At 43.1% G+C, this 7,500-nt stretch overlaps 1 protein-coding gene across 1 annotated transcript in view; it reads right to left on the reverse strand.

Annotated features, from left to right (window-relative positions):
• LOC115825011 (ubiquitin-conjugating enzyme E2 E2-like) overlaps nucleotides 1-7,500 on the reverse strand; it is a 38,886-nt gene that overhangs the window by 8,190 nt on the left and 23,196 nt on the right. The window lies entirely within an intron of this gene.

Here is a 7,500-nt window from a genome sequence, read left to right on the forward strand (position 1 = left end):
TCCAGAATACTGAACAGAAGTAATGTTAATCCAGAATACTGAACAGAAGTAATGTTAATCCAGAACATTGAACAGAAGTAATGTTAATCAAGAATACTGAACAGCAGTAATGTTAATTCAGAGTATTGAACAGAAGTAATGTTAATCCAGAATATTGAACAGAAGTAATGTTAATCCAGAATATTGAACAGAAGTAATGTTAATACAGAATAAACAAACAGCTTGTCACGAACAATCATGTATGATCCACTTTTTAAACAAATGTATTTATCCTCAAGAAAACGACTTCTCTTCTCCTGTGAGGAGGGCTACGGAAAAACCCGACAAAAACATCAAAGAGAGTGTTATATCTGAGCTGATCCGTTTTTCCCACATTATCTCAGTAAAACTGCATTATTTACATTTCAATCTGTTTACAAACTGTCCTGTACTTCTTTCATATGTTCTGATAACTCAGAATGACATTAAATCTACAATCAAAAATGTAGACATACATTCAGACTTCATACCATGTGAGCTATAGATAAGATAAGGTTAAACTATAGCTACACCTTTTGACTTAGTAAAAAACCTCTATGTAAAGGGACTTGATTCATACGCAGGACTTAGTGGTGCAGTCATGCCACGCGCTTGGCTCTGCGTTCAGAGAGACCGCACTTTTACAGAGAGAGAAAACAAACAGGCCACATGTGTGTAAATAAACACAGTGCTTGGGTCCATCTCACATTTCCACCACCCTCAACACTAAACCACCAGATACTCGGCAGAAGAAACACACACACACACACACACACACACACACACACACACACACACGCAAGCATCTGAGTAAGAGCCCGTCTTTGATGAAATCTGTTGGACTAACAGACGACAGCGCTCAATTGGCGTCAGTACAGAAAGGTGTCCACGGAGCACATATAGGTACAGTGAAATTCGCTGCTGTATTTCTCTGCTATCTGTACATGCTGTGAGTCTCTTTCTCTCACACACACTCATACACACACACACACACTCACACCCACTAGATGTGAGAGTAGACAAAGTGTCGGTTGAGCCTATGATGGTTTGTGTGAGTCTCACAGCAGAGAGCTGCTTGGCAAAGCAAACAATGCACACCATTAAAAAAAACAAACAAACAAAAAACAAAAACAAAAAACACTCCTGTTGTATTCTGCAAGGGAGACGGTCAATCTTTTCCCCCTTACAAATGCCAGTCCACCAACACTACTCCAAAAAAAGAAAAACATCAGTTCCTCCTTTGGTCCTCTGCTTTCCTCACCACTGAGATGGATGGAGAGATCAGCAGCGACAGAAAGACAGACAGGGAGAGAGATAAAGAGATAAAGAGAAAGAGATCGCAAGAGTTAGAGAGGGGGAGAGATAGAGAGAGAGGGGGAAAGAAAGAAAGAGAGCAAGAGAGGGGGGGGGGGAGAGAAAGAGAGAGAGAGAGAGAGAGAATGCAAAGTGACTCCGGTGATAATATCCACTCATGTGTAACACTGGGTATTTCACACCACCAGAGGTGTCTTAAAGGAGCAGCAGCAACAACAACAACACAAACAAATAAACAAAAAAGAGAGAAATAGTTGAGAGATGCAACAGCTCTTACATGGTACATAGCTCAGCAGTAACCAGCTCAGTCACACTCCCCTACACCTTCAACATGACCTCCACTTTTAAAACGGTGTGTGTGTGTGCGTGTGCGTGTGTGTGCGCGTGTGTGCATATGTATGTGTGTGTGTGTGTGTGTGTGTGCGTGTGCGTGTGTATGTGTGTGCATGTGCGTGTGCGTGTGTATGTGTGTGCGTGTGTGCGTGTGTGTGGCTGTGTGTGGCTGTGTGTGGCTGTGTGTAACTGGGGGGTGGCAAAAGCGATTTGCTTGAGCAGGTCAGGCAGTCAGTCGTTCACTGTGGGTGGTAAAGTGAGGCAGGGTTTTGATTCACGTTGTGGTCCTCATAAGCCTTGTCAGAAAGAGCTTTTAGAGAGAAACCACAGTCATTTTATACTTCCCGCATCTGGACGTGGTTTGAAATGGCTCTCTCTCTCTCTCTCTCTCTCACTTACTACTTACTCACTCTATCTCTCTCTCTCTATTTCTGTCTTCCCAGACTGTACACACTCACACAGAGATTACCACACAACTGTCAGTAACTGTGTGTTTCGCTTTTCATAAAGCTTTTTAGCGTTTCCATAAAGAAGCCATGAACTCTCCATCTTAAAAATACAATACAACTAGTTTCAGTTCGACTACCAGTAAAATTCCTACGGAAACGGGGACACACTACGCTTCAGACCAAAAATGGTTACACGTGTGCCAGTCACATATGCAATACACCAAGATATTTGGTGTTTGTTCATGCGTTTTGGTTCGGGTTTGTTTTCTGGGAAAACTCAAGGAGAGAGAGGGGGAAAAAAACCCTTCTCTGACGTTTATGCACTTGAAAATTTATGCCTGGCTGAAATTACAAGCTCCCATTTTAAATACACTGCCAGAGGAATCCTCTATTAGAGAGACTGTTAAAGTGTGAATGAGAGATTACACTGGCTGATAGAGTCTGTCAAGTGCAAACTTTTGACCTGACACTGTTTTCAGTACACAAAGACTTTTTTCTTCTTCTAATTCTTTTTTTTTTTTTTTATTTGATTTGGACGGTTATGTGTGGCTCCGCTGACCGAAACAGTGACAGCATGTTTGTGGAATTGAACGGTTTCCTCAGCCCTGGCCGTCCACGGGAGCGTTAGTGACGGTAAGAGCAGCTGCCTGAAGAGAACAGGGCTTCAGAGGAAAAAAAAAAAAAAGACTCTGTAATTAAGAGGAGAGACGGAGAAGAGTCTTCGGCCTTGTCCGTTCACTCCCACATCTCCGGGGCCTCCGCCACCAAATCCTCCTCTTCAAACTCACCCTCTCTCGCTCTTTCTCTTTCTCTCTCTCTCGCTCTTTCTCTATCTCTCTCTCTCGCTCTCCCTCCTTCCTCCCTCTCCCACGACTCTTCCTGGGAACTATTTTTATCCGGCCAGACCGTGTGGAAAAAAAGAGAAACGGGAACTTTAAACGATGCCCCTGTGAGCTCAGATGGACTGTGGATTCTTCCACTTTGGCCATTTTATTCAGAGCAGGGAGTGTGTGTGTGCGAGTGTGTCTGTGTGTGAGAGAGTGTGTGCGTGTGTGTGTGTGAGAGTGTGTGTGTGTGTGTGTGTGTGCGCGCGTGTGTGTGTGTGTGTGTGAATATGTGAGAGTGTGTGTTAGTGTGTGTGTGAGTCTGTGAGAGTGTGTGTGTGTGTGTGAGAGTGTGTGTGCGAGTCTGTGAGAGTGTGTGTGTGTTCGTGTGTGTGTGTGTGTGTGTGTGTGTGTGTGTGAGTCTGTGTGTGTGAAGTAGATTCTGTGTGAAGGAGGCTAGGATAGCTCCTGAGCTATGGAAACTCTCTCTCTCCTTTTCCCTCTCTCTCCATCGGCCCTGGCAGAGAGGAAGTGTGACAGAGGATTTCCTTGTTAACATCTTTCCATCTCCTGGTCCTGGAGATGTTTAAGTGCCTTTGTCCCTCACACATTCTCCCTCTCTCTCTCTCTCTCTCTCTCCCTCTCTCTCTCCGTTTCCTTACACTCCACTTTATGGGGACTACACTGCGTCACAGGCACCAGGATTACTGAGCTTTACTTGTTGAGAGGTGGGTGTGTGTGTGTGTGTGTGTGTGTGTGTGTGTGTGTGTGTGTGTGTGTGCCTGGATGCATTGTAGGGGTGAAGGTACGGAAGTTAGGGGGTAAACGATAAAGACTTTGTTCATGATTGAGACAGTCCATGCTCAGTGGTTTGAAAGAATGTGTGAGGGAGATAAGAATTAAACTGGCGAGAAACAGAATCAGAGAAAGAGACTGAGATAAAGATGAAAAAGAGTGTGAGAAAAAAAGCGTGAGAGAGAGAGCGAGAGAGAGAGAGAGAGCGAGAAGTAGAAAAGTGGGGTGAGATTCTCTGCAGTGGTCTCCAGCTGCAGTCTGGGCAGAGCTCCAGTTTTGCCCAGGCCAGAATAATAAACAGTCTTCATCCTTTTTCGCTCCGTGAGCCGAGCGCGTTCAACACAACACAACGGCCGCAAACTCTCACAGAAAACACACAAACAAGCAAGACCTCTCAGCCCAAACACTCGCTCGCCGGCCCTAGAAAAACAAGCCGACCAACCCGCTATTAACTCGACCGCCCCAATTCCTCATCCGAACAGCAGTCTTTACAGCCAGACAGGCTCATCGAAACAAAAGGTCGAAACGCGAACGCAAAAAAAAAAAAAAAAAGAACACCCAACGTCTACCCCCGCCCCCCCCGCTCTGTGGTTCAGAAGTGACAGAGTGAAATGAATACGTTTTGGGTTTTTTTTTTATTCTTAGACCTTTTTTTTTTTCAGATATGCAGTCAGAGAAGGGTGAGCTGCTGTTTTCTGGCTGGTCACGGTTCATGACTCAGGTTTTAACTACATCTCCAGGAATTACAATCAAATGACCAAAAAAAAAAAAAAAAAAAAAAGAGGGAAAAAAATCCCCTTTTTGACAGACAATCACATTATGAAATACTTTTAATAACGGATTAGTCGTGCTTATGTGGGCCAATGAAATTCCCCTCTTTGTTGCATGATTTTATCCGGTCTATTATGATCTTCTCATTCTGGATAAAAGCATAAAATGTATTTAAATGGTTTAATTAAAAATGGTTATTCAGTTGTAATAATGAAATAATGCTTTTTACAATGATACAACATTTAAAATACAAGTATACAAATAGCAGAATGTTTCCATGAATAAATATATTTTAATTATTTAATGACATTTTTAAAAAAAGGGGTTTTAGGAAAACAAAACACACACAAATAAAGGATCTGTTTCTGTTACTTCCGCGGGATGATATCATCATTCATCAGTTTTGCTTGTGGGTGTTATCGATAAACGGAACTAACCAATCAATCCTCATAATGAGTCTGAGTGACAGTGGGTTTTTCCACTTACCTTCGACTTTCGCAAAATAAATTAATGATGGCCATTAACCGAGCGAAATAATCAAAAGGTGACCAGCGTGGCTCGAAGTCTTACCATGTCTTGTACGATCACAGATCACTTAGAAATGAGTAGAACCGTGTTAAGATTTTAGATCTAAAGGGGACTTTGGTCAAAGCAGTCTCTTCGACACTTCACAGTCTGTTCTGTTTGAGATGAGAAATCACCACAGCTCTGGTGATTTTCCGCACAGTTCAACTTTGTATTGGGCCAAAGCGCAAATGTTCAAGGGAAAAATAGAGATTTCGTAAAAACAGACTGATGGTCCTTACTTTTAGTTGACTCTAAAGCAGCAAAGACTTGTTTGAATGACCAGTAATTTCCACAGAATTCTTGAGGGGACAGAAATCTGAAGGGATCCTTTAAATTCATTTGAAAAGAAGGTGAGCTTGGAATGTATCGTGGACGGTTCTTCTGAGGGAACATTAAGTACAGAGAGATTATGTCATGTTCTCGAAAGGCCCGCTGGCAGGAACAACAACAACAACAACAACAACAACAAACTACAAACAACAAAACTCCGTGTGACATGAGAGGATTACTGGGCGTCCCATTGAATGATAAATATTACACACAGTAAAGCATATCCTAATATATGACTATCTCTGTGGGTATAGTCAAGCTCCAACGCCTCGTAAACAGATTAAAAAAACAGAGCCATGGTAAACTGCAAAACTCTCAATAGGCGACACACGAATATGAACAGCCACTTGTTTCGTCGCTCTCGTCGTACAACAACTCTGTGCTGTAATTTCACACGCGAGGGGCTGTCAAAGACATATAAATTCACATCACATTGGAATCGTTAGACCAAATGAATTGATGTCAGTGCACTAACTGCACGGTGTTATGTTCGTAAAATTAGATATGCAGATTTCATTTTCACTCAAGCAAAGAAGTTGCAGTCAGGTAAAACCGCCGTCTTAATTTAAACCAAAGCAGTTTACCAAATTAAACATAGCCTACCACCTAAAATTAGGCTACAGCAATGTAAAAAATTTTTTTTAAAAAAATTATAGTACATGTGGATAAAATTCAAACTCGAGCAAGGTGAGTTAGAGCGTGGTTAATAAACCTAAGCATTTCAAATGTACATCAAAGTAGGATAGCAAGAGCACACGATAAATTTGCAGGGTAAAGTATCACAGACGGAAACAGGCAGACAGACCGCGGGAGTGTTAGCATCTTCTTCTACACGCTACTGCTGAGCGCTAATCCAACCCACTCCAGATTAGGAGCTAACTGGATTATAGAAACTGACGGATGATACTACTGCTCTAGCCCAGTGACATTCTGCCTTATTTCAGTCGGAAAGTCGAAACCGGAGCGGTTATGGATAACATATGGATAATAGCACGCCACACGCCAGTGCTCTAATTCTCTCATCGTTGACTGCGTGAACACGGCATTATACAGTACTCAGTATTGTACTCAACTCTAGATGCGACTGTGTAACCCTATTTCGCGTCTTGAAGCACTTAATTAGAGCTGACCTTGACACATCAATTCTGATATGAACTTTAATTAAACGAGAATAACACAGCGCCATTTAAATTTGCGTATGACCTCCGCAAGTAAATATGCGTCAAAGAGAGGTTCACATCGTACCAAAAGTAAAAGAAAAAAACAAAAAAACAAAACGAGAGAGGCAAATTCAGGTTCCAGCTGTGTAAGAGCTAATACATTCAGTTATCTTTACCTTTGCGGTCTTGCTTAAATGGGCCCAAAAACAGAATAATACATGTTGCGAGTGAGAGAGAGAAAGAGAGAGAGAGAGAAAGAGGCTTTTCCGGCCTTTTGTAGCGTGGGTAAAAGGCCTGCGCGTTAGCGAGGGCTCGTCTTTTGTCAGTTCTTGTTTGAACGATACAATGCAGACGAACGTGGAGGTTCATCAAGAGAGAGGAGCATGGCAGAGAGAACAGGAGGGTGGTGCTGGCGACGGCTGAGGGTGGAGGCTTCTCTCAGCCACCCCCCCGCCCCCGCTACCATGACCCCAATGTAGATCCAACGCCCTCTGACCTTTTCCTAAGCAATAAACCAATTGTAACAAGTCCCCGTTGGTTCAGCCCGTTGCCTAGCAACCTCCCCCCTGGGGAAAGGATGCTGTGCGTGTCTGTGTGTGTGTTTCCTGCAGGAGAAGTTGCCATAGTAACAACACCGAATTGTCACAACACAACTGGACTGGAAGCTTTGGAATAACACGACAACGCGCAACTGGAATCGGCCAAGCCAAGAATCGCGTCACCGAATCGACACACAGGCCTTTTCAGTGGGCTGTGCACGGAACTCTCCAGAAACCAGTCAAGAGGAAGCCTGACTGCAGCCAATGCTCTCCACAGAACTGGTCTGGTTTCAAATCGTGTTCGCTGCCAGACAAATCAACTTCTCACATGGATCAATCACAAATAAAAATACTGTTAAAAATACCAATGACTCACACAACACTGACAACAGTTTCATTT

The sequence above is a fragment of the Chanos chanos genome, chromosome 12, assembly GCF_902362185.1.
Source record: "Chanos chanos chromosome 12, fChaCha1.1, whole genome shotgun sequence".
Taxonomy (NCBI): domain Eukaryota; kingdom Metazoa; phylum Chordata; class Actinopteri; order Gonorynchiformes; family Chanidae; genus Chanos; species Chanos chanos.